The sequence below is a fragment of the Anguilla anguilla genome, chromosome 6, assembly GCF_013347855.1.
Source record: "Anguilla anguilla isolate fAngAng1 chromosome 6, fAngAng1.pri, whole genome shotgun sequence".
In the NCBI taxonomy this organism is placed as follows: Eukaryota; Metazoa; Chordata; class Actinopteri; order Anguilliformes; family Anguillidae; genus Anguilla; species Anguilla anguilla.
Window position 1 is genome coordinate 50,392,717 of NC_049206.1, and position 19,167 is coordinate 50,411,883.

Here is a 19,167-nt window from a genome sequence, read left to right on the forward strand (position 1 = left end):
TTGTTTCTTTTTGTGCTCCATTTCAGTTCACGGGCTGTGGGCCCCTGACACTCCTCTCCGTAAAGTATATATATCTACACCGTCTACAGCCAAGTTGTATATATCGTTGCACTTCAGTGAGTTTAGTTTTTGTCATATAAGCATGTGCCCACAGCAGTGCAGCTTAGGTCAGAACAGTCTCCTTTTCCTTAGAAAGTAACTTTAACAGTCTGGTTCATTTGAGCAGCATTTCTCAACCCTTTGGACACTATGGGGCCACATGTCCAAAACAGAAATATCTATAGAGATTAAAAATGAAGCACTGTAATATTTGTGATCATTAACATAGCATTTTAAAAATGATTTACCTACTTATTGATTTTGTATACACAAAGTATGATTTTTTTACATCTACACAGTATATGTACATGTACTATATATACACAAACAGTTAAAACGTTGGTTATTTCTTTTCAGTATTACTTCATTTGTAAATTCTGAAGGAATTTTCTGTACATCTTTAAATATATTCATTTATTTTCCAAAAAAAGCATAATGTGAGCTGCACCGTTATGTAGATTGGGCCACAAATGAATGTGTACATAAAAGAATCATAACTGTGAACCCCCTTGCTAATAATAATAATAATGCAGCACCTCACTGAACTCTTTCAACACTGTTGACATACCCTACAACGGAACATGCATTGTCAAAGAAATCTTGGCTGATGACACTTTGAATTCCATATGCTTAGATTTCGCTGTGGTCCTGAGGTGGTTATTTCATTGAGAATTTCAGTCTCCGATCATAGAGCACATAAGGTACAAAGAGAGAACCGAGTGTCATAAATGTTATGTCACTAGTGTTTCCCAGGGAAAATACCCTTTTGAACAGTGTCTGGCATTTTGTGATCAAGTTGAGACGGGATCTTTGCTTGAACAGCAGTTAACTACCATTCTTGATAATGATGATATTGTTGGCTGTGATTTTACTGACAGACCATCTCCCTCAAGGTTATAACAGTGTCATGTTCCGCCATTAGAGGCCAGTAGATACGGCCCATTAGCAGTGTTTGTTGATTCAGTTTTCTTCACGTGTGGGTGAGATCTGTAATTAAAGGAAAAACGAATGTCTTCCGATGAGTCAGAGTTACTGTAAAATGCCTGTAGGGGTCTGACTAAGTGCAGTTTGGCAGGCTAGTAGGGCGAGGGTTTGTGGTGGACAGAGCGTCTAACGGTGAGGTGCAAGCGGTGTGGCACAGCGCAGCTGTCTGGGAACAGAGCTGTCATTTGGTAGCGGGAACACACGTGCCAAAACATGTCTGATTCTACGGTCGCGCTGCGTTAATCATCCCATAGGCTAGAAAACGCTAAATCGCCGTTGCCTTCGCTGGATCCAGCTGCGTATTTAACGTGCATATCGCAAGCGGGGTCACATTAGAAATAAAAGCGTGTGCTAAAACACATGTCATTCTTCTGGGGGGGAGACGTTATGGGCGGGGGTGTGTGTTTTTTACATCCGTTTTCAGATGTGTGCGTGGCTCGATTCGCCCGGTCTGCGCGAGGCGCTCGCCAGTGCTCCACTTACTGGATCGCACGGTATGTTATTGCAGGTGCGGGACATTTAGTGCGGGACAGCCCATAGGTGGCATTTCCTCCTTTCACGGTAACTCGGTTGCTGCCGAGGAACCGCCCAGGTACCTGCCAGGCAGCAGTTATTGCAGCGCGCCAGTTTTACTGGGCACCTGGGTGAGGTTTACCAAAGGGTCAGCAAAAAAATGGACCACTCCTTTATTTTTAAGATCAAACTTAGCTAGTTACACCCACGCCAGATTAGCATCTGAGGGGCCATGCTCGGGCCATCTTGGACTGCATGCAAAATGTTGCATGAAAGTGCAACACTAAAGATGGGAGATTAGGTTGTGCACATGGTAAGATGAAACTGGTTGAAACTGAGCTAATAACGGATAATTACACTTCAGGCTGTGACTTTGGAACGGGATCTTTCAGCACAGTCAATTAGATACAAGTCATATTCCTTTCAGTTTCCATCACTGCGATCACAATGGTCTTTGTTGGAAAACAGATGTCCAGAAATAAAGTATTATTGTGCATATTTATAAACGAACCGCAGGGAATATGTTGAGCCAGGCTAATAATACATTCTTGAAACACCCACTCAAACACATCCCCCTGGCTTTTAGATTCTCATCACCCCATGTGCCTTTTAACAAGCAGTTCTCAACCCTGGTCTGGGAAGGCCATTGGATCTATAGGTTGTCTTCATGGTAAACTGTGACAAGTATAAATAATCTTATTGGCTTAGAAATCAAGAACCAGCCAACTGTTCTCCAGGAGAGAATAAATCTCTTTTTTAAAATTTATGCTGCACATTTGAAATGAAACCAAGAATTTTGGTTTTTTTTCTTCTTTAGGCTCATGCTTGTGGTGGTGTTTTGACTGTTTGAAATTTGACATGCAACTCTTATTTTCATAGGATCCATAACCTTTTTGACCTCTGACCCAAAATGGACCCATATGAAAACCAAAAAAGTATGTGCACATTTATATATTCATCAAATCACTTATTTTAATATATATGTCTTGTGTGTATATATTTTTTGGTTAATAATTGACATACTGCTGCATACTTCATACGCAGAGCACACTATGCAAGGAAAGAGCGATCCGTCCCCAGACTGCACACTTATGCAAAAAGATGGCTGGCAAGAGAGAGAAATAATAAACCGCACATTCCTCCTTCTATGTGAGGGTGAATCTAAACGCGGCTATTTTTAAAATATACCCACCATGGGGCTAGGAGCAGGCCGAGAGCCAGCTCCCCTTGTAACAGTATGTTCTCAATGAAAAGTCCACATAGATCACGTCCGGCCTGACTCCAGTCAGGAGAAAAACAAGAGCGAGCTTTGCAGCATTAGGCAAATGAAGGCCTATTCCACCAGGAACCACGGCACTGCGGACTTTTATTCTTAATTCCGAAAATACTGCTTTGTGATTATTACCTCTGCCATGTGCACCTGTTTTTTTTTTTTACATAAAATTCTAGTAGAACTGCAAATACTGCATAACTGTGTCATATTGCAATTCAAAGCTGTATTTTCCATACCACATTTTACATAGATAGCTTATCTTTAAGCAATAACATAAAATAGCAGTTTTCATCAACGTCATCATCATTTTCACTTTGAACAGCTCAGAGATTGAACCAAACATCAGAAAGTAGGGGACTGTTGATGGTGACTGAAGTGTTTGTGCACTTCTAGAAGAGAAAAATAACTTTTTTTCAGCAGCGTTGATGGTGCTGTTGCAAAATTGATATTAAAAATGACATTTTAAAAATGTTTGCTTTTAAAATGTCAGTAATTGCAATCTGTACTGTTATAAATGCACTGACATTTCAGTACTTGAATACAGCAGTTTAGCTGTTGGTGTGTACACAAATCATTATAAGGCCAGCAAGCTACTGATGAAACCTTGCATGAGGCTATCTGGCCACACACTATTACAGTAACACACGCACATGGGTATGCTGTGAACTGTGCCCTTGAAAGATGAATGCATATACACAGTTTACGAAATGTATGGGTGGTATGGCAGAATCCCTTAAAATTTAGTAACCACCCACAGCCTCGCCTGCTGAGGGACCAAGTGCCAAGCATCACGCTGTAGGCCCAGAGGCCATTAATCCTCATCTGTGGTCAGTCAGAGACCATAAGCCTTCCCTGGATTATTATATATCTACAGGGTGTAAATGCCAAAATGGACTAATTGCCACTTGCAACGAGAGTGATTTATTATATGACTTAGTGGATTAAATACACAGGACAAAATATTAGCATGACAAATAAAAAAACAAACAAATTGCATTTAGTAAAGCTACTGAGCCCAGCAACTTTGATGGCTCCTGCACTTATTCTGTTCCAAGTGCGACCATATAGATGCCCACGATTTATGTTCTGGTTGCCACATTTTGTGGGGTTACATCCGCTCCTCTACCGTTTGGTCAGCCTGTGTGTGGCACGATGGCGCAGGGAAGCGCTTTGTTTGGGCGCTCCAGCTGCTAGTGGACACGGAAGCACGTTGGCGGAGTGTGTTCGAGCGTGTGGGGCCGTCGTCATGCCCGGTTGCCGTGGGGTGCATGTGGTGTGCAGAAATGGAGCGGAGAGGACCAACTTAGAGGCAGTGTTACTTAAAATAGCGAGAATAGCAGACAGCACCAGATTTAAAAAACAAATAAAAGGTATGAACAAACGGAAGAGTCTGTTAAACAAAAGACGAATCTAGACACAGAGGACATTGTACTTCCCCCTCCGAGTGCATTTTACCATTTATTATTAATCCAGGGAGCTGGTTTGTGTTATTGACTGTTTTCCCAAGAGTAACCAAGCAACAGTCCGTGGGAATCGCATGGAGGTATGCTAGCAGGTGTCCCCTCCACTAGGGCCAACCGCAGATGGTTGTGGTAATGCTGAAAGCAAAAATTATGATTTCATTTCATGTGTTTAAATGAACATCAGTAGATGTGTAGAGTAGACAGCCTTGGTTCCCTTTGCAAACCTTGTATTTAAAAAGGCATCATCCATATCCTCTTGATTTTAAAGGCAACGCCTGTTTCCGCCATGTGGTCTACGTCATTGTCAAATTTATTCTGGACAAGATCCAGTTTCAGGTGGTTCTCAGAGTGCTCTTTGGGTCACAGGTCACATTCTATACATGTAAATGTCTAGTATGTCATAGAGGTTGAATTCTGATGAGGTCATTTGATGTGTGTAACCAATGATGTCATAGATTTGGGTTGCTCTGGCTTTATCATTGTTGTTCTGATGCAAGCTCATTGGTAAATTACATGAATTGTGTACCTACAGTATTACAGTTCATATCTTATCTCATTCCACAAAATAATTCAGTAACTTTTTTTTTCATTTTGCAGTCATAATCCACAGTTGCTAGCTTATCAGTTGAGATAGTTATTGGTGTTAACTATGTGTTCACCCCTGTTTGCAGCAATAGATAGGCTTGTTCCTGATTAGAATTACATTCAGATGGCGTAAGAGCTTACAGGGTTTTGCAGTTCAAATTCAAACACATCTCTGCAATTAATTATGATACAACAGAACTAATGTCAATGGTATTTCTCAATCATCCAAGTTCTCAGTTATTACTTTTTAATAGCTGTTATTATTCAAAACTGCAATTCAGATACTTTACTGGACAGAAATGACACATTCTCCTTTTGAGCTGCAGGAGTGAGTCTTTAGGTATGGGCAGGCCCAGCTCTCCAAATCAGAGGAGATTATGTGCCTGGACCTGCTCTTTCCACTTCTAAGAAAAACCTGCCTTTTGTTATGCTGCGAAAGCAGAACAGTGGGCCAGGAAACAGGGTCACTTTCCCACAGTGCTTCCAGCTCTGTTTGATCACCTGCGAGAGGAAAGCCCTGGATGTGCATGCTCAGTGCGATCTCACCAGTGTGTAGACAGGATTATCATTTGTGAGTCAGCGCAGTTCTGGGAAATGAGCGCGCGTCGAATTTGCTGGTGCCGGTTTCTCGTCCTCGTTGGGATCAAGAGGCCGAGGGCTTTCGAAGTCAGCTGTCACAGGGTTCATCGGGGTGAACAGTAGGGCCGTTGCGGCTCGCTCTGTCCAGAGTGCCTGTGGTCATTGAGGAGCATGCTTAATATTCTCTGAGACTGTCCACCTATTCAAAGCGTGTCAGAGCAATGAGGCAAAACCCGCTAATGTAATCAGTCATTCCAGGACCTGACGTGATATTACGCGTTTAAAGATTAGGTGTCTGTTGACCTTGTGGGTGTGATGCTGATTTTATTTTATTTTTTCAATTTTAACAATTTCTTTGCATATCCAGATATGGGCAGTGCATTAAATCTACAGTGACTGGAATTTGAAAGGCAGGAACAGGGCACATATGAAAATCTACTTTTTGAAATGACCATTAGTAACAATACAGACATAACATTGGAAAAGGGCCTCTGTCTGATACTAATCTGTTTCCAATCTCAGACATGTACCACGTGGACGCTTTTAACACCTCACAAAAGACATCAAAGGCTTGGCTGCATGCCTCCTGCTAGTCTGGTTTTTGTTAACTACATCATTTCAACTTCACTCTTACTGTGGGAAAAACTGCTCACGCAAACAAGAGGCCGGCAAAATGATAATATTGCGGCTTGCTTGCAGTCCTGCTACAATACTACTAGGTCGAATTTGAGGCATGCGCATCATAGTGAAAGGGTGATGCAGATCCAGCCGTGAGAATGGTAGTGCCAGTGTAAAACAGCTTACCACCATGAAAACCTATTACAGATGCTACACATTGTAAGTGCATACTAGGGCAAAGGATTGGGGGATTGTTTTTTTGCTCCGCACACAGCTATTTGTTCTCGTGATGGCCCGGCTCTGACAGCTACGCAGCGTCACGGGCTTGTGTCAACACGTCGACTTGAGAAAAAGGGTCCCAGAAGTCTTCCGTATCTCTCAGGCGCTCGCTGAAATATTTATTTCCCCCCTGGATGTGGAGTCGCAGAATAAACGGTCGAACAGCCCTCGGTGAGTCTGAGGACCTGTTGTTGCCAGCGGCTCCTGTTTAGTCACGGCCCCCTCTGTGCAAAGAAGCCCGATGGCGGAGGATACGTTTCTCAACGTGATAAATTCCTCCCGGCTGGAGAAAAAGAAAAAAAAAAAACGTATGCGCTTCACCGGGCTGAAAAATCTCCATGTAAAAACCAAAGCGGTGTTTGTCCGGCCCTGGGTGTTTCAACATTGGGCCTGGGTCTGTGCAGCCCTGCCGTGTTTGCCTGGGGTCAACAGCGTCTTCTGCCCCTGTCAGGTGGACATTCCCAGCGTCGGCCATGGGATTTACTGCTCGGCCCTCCCGCCGGTTTACCTCGGGTCATTCTAGGTGGGGTAAAAGGGAGAAAAACACCCGGTGAAGAACGGGCTGTCCTTATCACAAATGACCGTTTTTTTAAATAATAAAAAAAAAAAAATAATAATTTTGGTTCATTTCAGGGGGGCTCATACTGTTGGGGTCAGGGTCAGAGAAATGGCAAAGTGACCAGAAGCTTCCTGATTTGATTGCCAGATTGGCAGCATTACTATTGTAACAGCGAGCGAGGTACTGGCACAGAAATGGTTAATGTGTCCACTGTAAATTATGAAAAACCTTCAGGCTAAGGATGCCAGCCTTGAAAGATAACATGGTTTGCATGAAATTCTCTGTTCTCTGGAATTCTCCCAGCTTGCCAAGAATAAGTAAGAATCTCAATGTGGAGTTATCTTGCTGGTGCCCTGTTGACCACAAAGTCTTGGCATAGGCCGGATGCCTGTCTCATATTTTCAAAAAGAAAACACAAACACAGAGTAATGTGCTTCATGCCGTCAGCAGGACCCCCTGTACAGGAAATGTGTACAAGAGGCAGACCTGTAGCCATTGAGAAATGGCGATAAATGGTGATACTGTATTATACGCTTTAGCCCAAGGATAGAGACATAGAGTTATGTAGTTAGTATATGAGATACAGCTCGCAGTCCCATATTCCATCGCTGTGTTTATTAAAACCGGTGTCGTTGACTTGGGAAATGTAAGCAACGGAAATTGCAAATATTTGGCTTTTCCAACACAGACGGGTGGTGCGATTGCCTCATCTCATTTTTCCCTCATCTCGTCACCCATCGATGCTAATGGCAGTGATGTCATTGTTACTCTCTGTAGAATGCGCTTAGCTCAGCTCACAAAGCAGGTGAAGATGGTGTTTTATTGAAATACTGATAAAGCATTATGAGCGATAGTTTTGGCCAAGCAATTGCAGTGCTGTTCATTCGTTGAAATCTTTCTTCCTCAAGTCATCCTGAGGGCTTGGAAGTACATCAAAAAATGACAACTATCTATCTGCTGTGTGCAGTACTGCAGTACTTCAGTCAAACAGGCTAGTTTTAACATAGGATCCTTACACATCTATGTTGGATGCTTCTGTGCATACAATAAACACATAAACAAGCATAATTACTCTTGTCTTACATCACGAGGGATATACATGCTTGTGCTGATAAAATATTCTTGCTGGCCTCAAGAGATCCATATTAAGCCTATCAGAAGCTGGTAAGCAGGTCCTCGTGTCCAGGATTTACAGTGTTCCGGTTACTTGAACTTAATTCAGGGAAGGGGGTCACTAAAGATCAATCCTTGGCTTGAGAAAGTTTGAAACTATTAGTCTCATTAGTCCGCTGTACATTAACTGTGCATCATTGTTTCTTGGGTGAAACTGAACAGGAACTATGTTGCCTAAGCCATTTCTGTGCAAGATAAATACAAAGATTGATTCTACTTTTGGAAAAGACTAATGAAGGTGTTTAAACATTAACATGTCTATTGTGTGTGTGAGTTGCATAATAGCATGACCTGAGTCAAGATACATGTTATATTCATCTTATATGTATGAACCAGATGGGTATATTATTTACAGTGCTTTTGTCCAGAATTCCACTGCATCTGACGTGAAGCATCAAGACCAGACAAGAGGCCTACTCAAAACCAGAGCTGCACAGTGTCAGCGTGCCAAGAACAGCTGCACTCCCTCTCAGTGCATCTTGCAAAACATCCATGCTAGGTTGGAGAGACTCTGCTTGAATCCTTCTTAACATTTTCACAGGCCTGATATCCTGAGTGTATGTTAGGACCTTAAAACTGCTAGGTGTGCAGTGGTAAGAGTCAATGAGGAATGCAATGCATTGTTCAGTGTGTTTAGTAATAATGACAGTATACAATGGTGCAAAATGTGAGTGGTGAAATGGCTACACGCAAGTGATGCGTAGGAGACCGTGTTGACGAGTCTCCCCAAATCATTGCACTTCTCCCCTTAGATACAATGGAAAAACCCCAAGTCATCCAGTATAGACACAATCATGACGAAACAGTACAATAATGAATCCTGCTTGTGCTCTCTCTGTAAGCATATCAAACTGGGTTAAACTTTGTAGCTGAGACACCAACTTGTTTCCCATGACGTTGGCTTTCCAAGAATACGTCCAATCGGATGTTTTGCAACTGAGCACGGTCTCTTTATCATACTTGCTGTCTCCCTGTCAGCACAGAGTCTGTTTCCTTTTGGAGGTCTGATAAGGAGCACAGTTCTTACAATATGCTAATTAAGAAAGCAGTCTTAGTCATGGCTTCTGAAAGGAGATCAGCCAGGCTAACATAAGAATAATATTAGTTGGTTGGCATCGCATGGTAGAATTAGCTGGCTCTGTTTTCTAAGGTATAGTTTATTATACTGGTAGAACTGAACAGGAACACGCTGGTTTGTAATGAAAAGATTAGATCAAACAAATTCATTTCACGTGGGAAAATAATGAAGATAATTATTCAGTGACACTCGTGGCTCTGACCTTGCTCATACTGTAAGTACACCACTAGCCCATTTGTGGCATCAGACAACCCACAGTTGAAAGGTGCTCTAACCACTACTCTGCACTGCTGTTCATTTTGTATGTGCAGACAGAAGGGCATAGTTCCCTACCCAGATTAGTATTCATCCAACCTGAAATACTTAAGCCTTCAGTTTTATGTTTTTAAGTTGTCTCTCTGAATTGGTTCTCAATATGTGCACTGCATGTAAGCATATACAGCATGCTAGTGATTGATGAGAATGTAAATCTATAAATGTTGAAATGTACTTGAGGTTCAAAATAATGAGCTGCTCTCTGTATTGCAGGATATAACTGCGAGTAAAGGTGTTTTTCTAAATTACCTGTGACCACCTGGGGAGGAAGTTCACGGGTACCAATATAGCTTAATTGATATTTTAAATAAAACGTCAAATTATTTTAAGAAGTTAAGTCTCTTGCTTCTATTTATACTTTCTAGCTGTTCACACACAGGCACACAGAGGCACGCACATATCCTGCACTTAAAGGAAAACACGGTGTCTGTGAACACCCACATACGCGCACATGCTCGCACACTCCCTCTTCTTCATGGACGTACTGTACACATAACTGGGCTATATTGCCGATTTTAAATGAAAATAAACACCTTTCGCGCTCTGCAGAAAAACGGGGGGGGGTGGGGGGGGGAATTCCTGACGGGTCCAGCATACCGTGTGGCTGCCTACTGGTCACAAAGAGGTCCTGTGTTACGTACGGCCAATGTGGAGAGAAGGCCTAGCCTGCATTCCAGCCGACATAAGAAGGCCTCTCTCCTCCCCGAGTCTGTGAGGCTGTTTTCGTAAGCTACTTTAGACTGTTTGTGAAATCGCTTTTGACCACTTTATTAAAAATATCTTTTGATGCTGGAATTATATGATGCAGTGGGTCAGCGTAAACTGGTTTCGAACAGACAAACAACATTTCTGGGGAATAAACAGTCGCTATGGCAAATATATTTGGGGTAAGGTGAACTTGAAGGCTGTTTATATTTTTATTTATTTATTTATTGCAAAATTTCAGTGACTAGTGGCATTCAGTGGTATTACATTGTCATATTCACGGATAAACAGAAGGTTTAGAGCGATGGACGACACCTTTGCTTCAGCACATACACACACACACATATTAATCGTTGCTTCTCATCCCCGCTCCTCTTAGTGGAAGTCCAAAAAGAAAAAAAAAGAATTAAAAAAAAAAAAAAGAGAAAAGCGGAAATGGGTGAATCCGGCGAATCCCTGTAAGCAATACCTGACGAAAGTCGCAGGGACCTGTGAATAAATACGCCGCGTACAGCTGCCGAGATGTTTTGACGGAGTCACTCTGACAGCTGCAGCTGTGATGTTTGCCTTAGGCTGGGCAAGTGTTTCTCTTTTTCTTTTTTTTCTTTTTTGAGTACGGATGTGTGCTAGTAGTGGACACACCAGCATTTTCGCTCTTTGCTGGCCTTGAGCAGACTGCCGTGCTTTCCCAAGCCATTGCCAGCCGTATCCGCCCATCCCACTGGAGAAACTGCCCCCATGCATCAGCCATCTCAGTAAGATGTGTGTATGGCGTCTATGTATAAAATTCATTTAAAAAAATCAATAAGATTTATATTATCTGTTCATATTTTACTAAACCGACAATTCAAGAACATGCTAACATCCTTTAAGGTAAATGACAACAGCTCCTATTCAGAAATTCATACCCTGGACCATGACCAAACACAAAAAAACAAAAACAAACTCAAACTGCATGGTACAGTACCATCTTGACAATATTGAAGCGCTGCTCCTTGGGGCAGTTTGGGAGTATAGTAAAAGAGATCGTTTTCAGCTTGAAGAATTAAATCTACCTATACCAAAGGGAATACTGCCAACTTGTTAGGATGTCATTTGAATTAAGGAATAGTATGATGAATCCAGTTTTAAAATGTAGTGTCCAATAGTTACTGTACTTCCTTTATATAATGTGAGTATTAAGGGCATGCATTTCCCAGACCGTCCACTACTGTAGATACCTACACAAAGAGGTTCCTTGGCCTACTCATACCATGTTGTCATGTTGAAATATTTATGTAATTCCAGTCCATTTGAAAAAGGAACTGTTAAAATCTTTGTTAAGTACTCCCCACCCCTTGCTAGGATTCCTCTGATTTGATGGGAATAACATTAAAGACCAACCTCATGTGGCTGGGTTGCTTTAAAAGTGGTTGCTGTGGCATCTCTTCAGATAGCTAACAATTATACACTGATATGTTTTTTCCTCGTAATCGTACTGCATAATTTCAACAGTAGTGTCTGTCGTTATGGTGACAAGCACAGACCCTCAAGGGAACTTGTCCTGCAATTTTGTTTGGCAAATTCAACAGAGAAACACAGGAGAAAGTAAACTATAGCAGTCTGTTTAGACCTTCACTTGATCCTGTTTTTGTTATTTTATTTGCTCGTGGCATTTGTGTGGTCTAAACCACATACAACCTTTATGGAAGTAGCCAGAATGTACCGTGCAGGTCCTCCCTGGAGTACACCCCTGGAATATAAGTTTAAAGTTCAAAAATATTAATCTTTTGAGAAAAAAATGAGGTGTTTATAGTGTCAAACTCAACATTTTAAATGTCAACATTGCAGAGCTCACACCCAGTGGATTAAGTAACTTCAATGTACTGAAAGTTTTTTTTTTTTTTTTTTTTGAAGTGAAGTGGGTAAAAAATATCACATTTTCATTAATAAATTTCTTTTTGACAAAATAAGTTAACGTATGTGATCGTGTTGCTCATTTTGACAGGACTCAATGCCAGGAGTTTCCGCTAGGACCCGTGCGTCACTAGCATTGGCAGATCAAATGTTTCGGATATTTTACAAGCCGTTGTGGAATGCGCGTAACCTTGCAGTTCATTTTATATGATTCTTGACACGCAAAATTCCTTGGCCCTGTGAGTGGCCATTGTCTGTGTCCTGCCGTGACAGAGGGCAATAGGACAAGGAGGAGAAATTAATCATTTTAATGTACTAGTCTGTGGCCTACTTTAGGGTACAGTGTGTTGAAGTAAAAGAAAAGAATAACAAGCGCAGGTGCAAAGTGTAAACTGTAGCGTTACACATGATTTAAGGATTGCGCCACTACCAGGTTTGCATATTTTGAAACAAAATAGCTTGTGTCTTATGTGCATACTCAACGAAAACAGCAGAACGTGGCATTTTAATCAACCTCAGTCCCCCTAATTCTGCATTTATTTTAATTCCCTCTGGGACATTGGACCCCTTAGTTTATAAACCAAAAACAAATTGCATTGCTTCAGCGCACCCCTGCGATATTACTCTGATGGTTTCTCGGCGACGCACTGAAGTGAAACAAATTAATTAGTCCGAAACGGCAAATCTAAATAATTGTGTCATCAAACCTGAAAGCAAACAGAAACTTCAAAGCCTGAATGTTTAAGCTTTTGGAAATAAGCCACAAATTCCTGAGCAATGCTGAAAAACATCAATATTTATGCAGCCTCTCTATAAATGTTGTTTTCTTTTGAAGTTGCCAGTAATTCTGGGGAGGTAAGAGGGACCTCATCTTTATTTATTACTTTTTTTTAAAATATTACCCTTTGCAGTGGCCACCTCTGAACACACTTTCATGGCAAATGTGGAATCCCTGCAAACAGAGATTTGGAACAACAGACCAGCTCCAAGATAAAGTTTGCATTCCACGGAGGTTTTAATAAATAAGCTGGAATGGTTTGTGTATATCTACCTTTTGGTGGGTCAACGAATACTGGAAGTTTGGGTCATGTTATTGGGCAGTGGTGAAATGTACTTTCCTCACAAAGCTGCAAGCCATTCCTTCTGCCTCATGAAAGGAAAATAACATTTATTTCTAATGGGCCTCAGCAGGTCCTAAAAATACTTTTTTGAGAAAACATGTAGTATGAACAGTATGGGTGCGCTATACTTAAGGATTTATTTGTAGTTTTAATTATAGAAATTATCATTTTTGATTCATGGTTTTTTTCCCAATCATGAAAAGTTATATCAATTTATTAAACTTTCTTAAAGTGATATCACAATCAAGTACATGATTTTTTTCCTGCAACTTGTAACATTTTACACATGGACACATTCCAGTGGATTTCTATTTGTTACTAATGGGAGGTAGTGCATTTTCTCATGCTATTTGTGGAGGACTGTATAAAAGTACAGATGTTGTTTTTGACGATTGTTTTATTATGAATGTTGGAACCAAATATACAATATAGTGCTAGACACCTGTTTTATAACTGAAATGCAGGTCAATTTTTGCAGACTTAGGTATCCAGTTTAGACAAAATGGTGACCCATTTCCAGTAATGAGAAAACCATTGTACCCCATCTTTTCCATGAGCACAAAACATACCAATGTTAAAAAACAGAGGAAAAAGCCATTCAGTTTCTAAAGGCATCTACCAAGGAGACTTTGGGGAAAACAAAAACATTTCCTACCATTTCAGTTAATATAGTTAATACAGAGTGATACTCTGTGGTGTAGCGTGAAACTGGGCGGTAAGCTTATAATCTAAGTCATGCTGGTTTTAACGTCATTGATACGGGAAATGTCATTCGTCTCTCAGCCTTATAACATGGTAAGCGGTTTAAATTGTAAGGAATTTGGAAAAGGAGGAGGCTTTTGCCTATTTGTGCCACTTAAATATTGTTGTTGTTGTCACAAACTGTACTGCAGAATAGAAAAGAGAGGATTATTGCAAGTTCTCATTAAGATTCACTAATGCATATTCCTGTTTTTGATGTTCTTTTTGTAAAGGGGACCTTTACTAGATGCTATATTCACTCTCTGAAAGAATACTTCATAAAAATCAGTGCAATTAGTTTGTATCACAACTGCTGCCCTTGATGTCACTCAGCAGTTTGTTGCTTAGGAGCTTGGTTGTTATTTAATGTAAAGACATATTTTTTTCTCTTTGTTAAAGGTAGACATGCAGTTTTGTATTGGAGGGGCATGACACAACATCTGCACAACAATAGATGTAATCAGGCCACATTCTGCACAAAGCTCCATCCTCCCTCATTTCATGCTGCGTAGCATCAAAGCAGACTTTACATAACAGACCTCAATAGCCCACAATGCACCATGCGGATTCCCCATCCCCACATCGCCCAGTAAGGGAAACTGTGGAAACTATGAATTCTGTATGAAACTTGAACTCATCAGATCTTATATAAGCATAGCCCCCCCCGTCCCCCTCGCCCCCCCCACCCCCTCCAAATCCGAGAGAGTCGGAGCATGCTGCTCACGGGGAGTGCCAGTTGTTGACCGTGAGTCTGCTTCTGTAAAAAGGCTGTGTGGAATGGGGAAAGGTCATCCCTGGGTGGTTTGGCCAGACTGCTGTTTGCTCGCTCTCTCCGCTGCAGTCTGTCTGTGAGGCCTTGAGAAATGACAGGGGAAGGTCTGGGTCCCAAAAACCGACTTCCCCTCCCGCTCCATTATCTCTCTGTTTCAGGAAGAGATCACACTGACTCCCAGACACGGAAAAGCAACACAGATGACTCAAGTGTTCAGGCCTAGAGATGTGAAGTGATCGAGAAATCGAATCAGAATGCCTGTGCACAGAAATGGGTGTCGTCCAAGTGGAAGACGACAAGGCAGATTATTTTTGTTTTGTTTTTGGGGGGGTTGGATCCATCTGAAGGAATGGGGATGGAAATCTGCTCAAGCAAAGTTAACCTGTTCAAGCAAAACACCTGAAAATGTTTCACAATAATATGATACGAGTCTATATAATGTGCTTATTTCTTTGCAAATGGCCATAATTTAAATTCTCTATCCTTTTACAAACAAGAAGCTTGATAATATAGTTCACAACAATCACAGAACAGAATATCAATGGATGGAATGTAGCATATTCATGATACTGGAATTTATATTTTATCATATTTTATGTTTATTACATTACAATAGTGTTCATAATTTAATTTTTATGGACACCAAATAATTTTGGCTGGGATTTTAGGTTGTATTGAAAGGGCATATCCTTTTGAAAACACATGACCCTCTTCTGGTTTTGCTTTATAGACACTGACATCTGCTGGTTAATGTAGGAACAGAAAATATATATGCTGTATGTATGTATATGAACAGCTTCTTGAATGCATTATACATTACATAAAATGGCAAGATTTCATAAGGAAATTGAATATGAAGGATTACATGGATATAGTCAGTAATAAGAACAATATTCAAAGAAATACTAACAGTCCTACTAGTATTCAAATTAATAGTTGAAGCATTTAGTTAGTGGCAGTTTTAGTATTATTTTCATTAAAATGAACAGAGACAGAAATGCACACGCACACACACACACACGCACACACAGTTCTCTATTGCCAATCACTGAGTACACTATCGCTGATCTTAATTCTTTTACTCTGTTGCATTATGAAATGGATCTACACAATCAGCAATGTCTGTGCTGGCCCTCTTGCAAGGGCGCTAGTTAAAGAAAATGGCCTGTACAGCCAAGTGGTCACTGGTTGACCTGTTTGCCTTCTCTTTTGTCATATTCTTGGGCACCTGAGCATTTAAAATGACACCTTTTAGGACGAAAGAACCATAAACGTTTTTTTTCCATTTTATTAGGTCTTTGTCTTTGTGTAAACTGTAAAACTAAATCACTTTTTTATCTGGCAAAACCAATGTCACAAAACTTCATAACAGTCCATTGTTTCTGTCAATTGATTTGACAACAAGATCTGATGTAAATGATAATATTTTATTTTAGACTAGAAGCCACCAATGTTTGGTATTGTATGTCATTGATAATAAGGACTTTAGTGGATCAATGCTGCAAGTTATATGTATATGTACCACCATATTTTTTAATAGTTTTAAAAACTTTTTTTAAACGTGCTGCTTCCTGATTCAGAATAGAAACAGGACTCATCAGAAGTTACAATCTGCCAGCAATTTGTATTTTGACCTTTTCAGATGGTTTTGATTCAGACTTGTTAAAGCTTTTACATTAAACTATCTTGATAAGTATGAAAAGATAATGGATATATAGTTAGATTATTTGCCCCAAATTATGATGAGCTTCTTTGTCAGTTATGGGTTTGGTGTACACTCTTGGGCCTCCAAATAAAGTAAAAACTACAGTATCCACAGCTGTAGCCCTTAAAATTGTGAAGCCCCCAACAGTGATAACAAGTTTCAGTGATAACATTTAATTTTAATGTGTATGTGTATCTGTCCGCAGTGGAGCTCATACTTGAATGGCTTTTTTTGGCAGCAGGCTGCACTTCTAGAAATTAAGCACTTGAGTACTTATCAAAGTCATGACTGAAGACCATAATTAGTTGATTAGTTAAAGTGTCATAGTACTGGGCCAGAACAAATAATTGCAGCCACACCAACCTTCCTCAAATAGAACTGAACACCCCTAAATAAAATGATTTTCATATATTGTTACTTCATTAGAACAATTGTCAGGCTAATGTAAAGTTAATAGTACATTAGTCCTGCTTACTTGCATTAGCTTTTTATGCAACAGACGCCATATTTTCAGCTCTCCATCTGCTTTAAACAATAGCCAGATGGTAACGTAGTGTAATAGCCCTGTTATACATCACAGCAATTCCATGCAAATTGGAACCTTTTTTTTTTTTTTTAAAAGTTTTTTTTAGATTTGTCCTCTGTTTCCCTCTGCCCAAAACAACAGGAAATCAGTTACGTATGGAGTCACGTTAAAAAAAAAAAGCCAAACTTATGCACTGTGAAACAATGGTGTGTATTTTTTCAGGTGTAATGACAAAAACCTTCATATACATACAACACTATTTATTATCATACATGCGCAGTGGCACCAGCAGCTTCTGGTTTAACTGAAGCTATTCTTTTGTCAATTGCTGTACTTTTTTGACATTTTAATTCTCACTTGCAAACAGTAAGGATAAAATTCATTGAGATGACTAGAGATAAATGCATTTTCCACAAACTACCATCCCAACATGTAAATTTAGTTTTTTTTCATGGAATTGTGGAAAGAGGACATGAGTGGGGGGTAAGAGGCAGATTGTTGGTTTGCCTTATTAAAGACAGCCAGAGATGCATTAAATAAGCTTAAAACCACAGACACATTACAGTACTGTCAAACACTGAAGAAACATGTGTAGCCTAAAGGAGAGGTATAAACATTTCCAGTTATGACTTCAGCACACACAATAACACTCACTCTTTATCCATCTGGTGGCAATTCCCAGAGTCAGACAGAGGGTGGAGACATTAACACAAAACAGAACTGTCCATAATCTTCACATTTAAATCCAGAATTTAAATAATATGGAATCATCTGGATGTGCATCTTTCATTTGCTATTAAAATACAGGATGGTGCAAATTTTATTGGCCTTGCCAAAAGCATGCATTTCTGTGGTATTTCAGTTTTGAAGAAAATGAGTGCCACTGTTTACAACGGTATAAATGTGACTCCTTTGATATGGCAAAATATAAAACCTTTTTTGTGCAGGTGACTCCCTTTGATTTTAACATTATTTGATCCTGAAAGCCAATACACCAGATATAAAGCAGGCAGTATTCGAGTGAAGTACTCATAGCTCATATGGTAGTCTATTATCATCCCTGTCTGCACATAATGACACACTAGGACCCATAACAGCAGGATCAAACAAGTGAGTCTTCTTTTGAAGATAATAGCACCCGTATCAGAGAGATTTTATCAAATACTATTATTTGCTCACCACATGCCGTTATCTTGGAATAATATATATTTTAGTGTTTTTTTTAACATTTAAAATACATTATTTGGTAGCTGAAGTTTGGTGCCTTCCCTTCGGGCATAACAGGAGTGTCCTGGTTGGAATGCATGTGTATTGTTAGCTCGGAAGATGAGTGTTCAAAGTATTATTTTGCACTACCAGCCAATAACAGACATAAATGGCATCGGGTTAGCTTCAGTTAAAGCCTGAAAAAGTAACACAATCTGTAAAATAAGACTCACCTCCTTTTCTTACACGGCTACACGACACCGACCTCCCTTAGGAACGAATATAAAGCGTGTCTGAGGTAAAAATCAAAGGAGTCTGTTTTCCCCCGGTCACAGGCACATTGGCACATTTTGGTTCTCAGTCGGGGTAATCACGGTAAGTCCTAATAAATGGGCCGGCGCCATTGTGGCCTTATGCGATGTTCCTTGCAGTACCAGGGAGCCCAAGGCCGTAACAGAAGAATTACATAAAACCAACATGAGCCTCCAGGATAATTGGGATTATTTAAACATCAATTTAATCTTCTCCCCCCCAGTTCTCTGTAGCCTCTTAAATGCCTATGTCAATTCCTGTTAACTCTGAGAATGAAAAACTCCACTGGTTACAATAATTGTAAAATGTTTGTTTTATGGCTATTTGTCCCAGTACAGGCCTACATATGGAATACATTCTGGAATAATTGTGAAATACGTACAAGTTTGGATTTCCTTTAATTCATGTTCTGTAATGCACATAATACAAATACAATTCAGTATCAGAAAGACAATTGTTACAGGATGAATGCAAGGAAGCTTCTAATAACTTTTGTTGTATGCACCTGGTGAATTCCCTGTAAAATACAATGTAATGTACGTGTACAGTAGGGCCAATATTTCTTCTCATTAAGAAAAACTTCTGTCTCAGGAAGTATTGTAAAATGCTATCAATCAGTGTTTCTGAAAAGTTGAATAATTTCTTTACTCATTTTACTTGCTACA

General features: G+C 40.1%; 1 long non-coding RNA gene across 1 annotated transcript in view; it reads left to right on the forward strand.

Annotated features, from left to right (window-relative positions):
* The window catches only part of LOC118230520, a 56,110-nt gene that overhangs the window by 29,527 nt on the left and 7,416 nt on the right, over nt 1-19,167 (forward strand). The window lies entirely within an intron of this gene.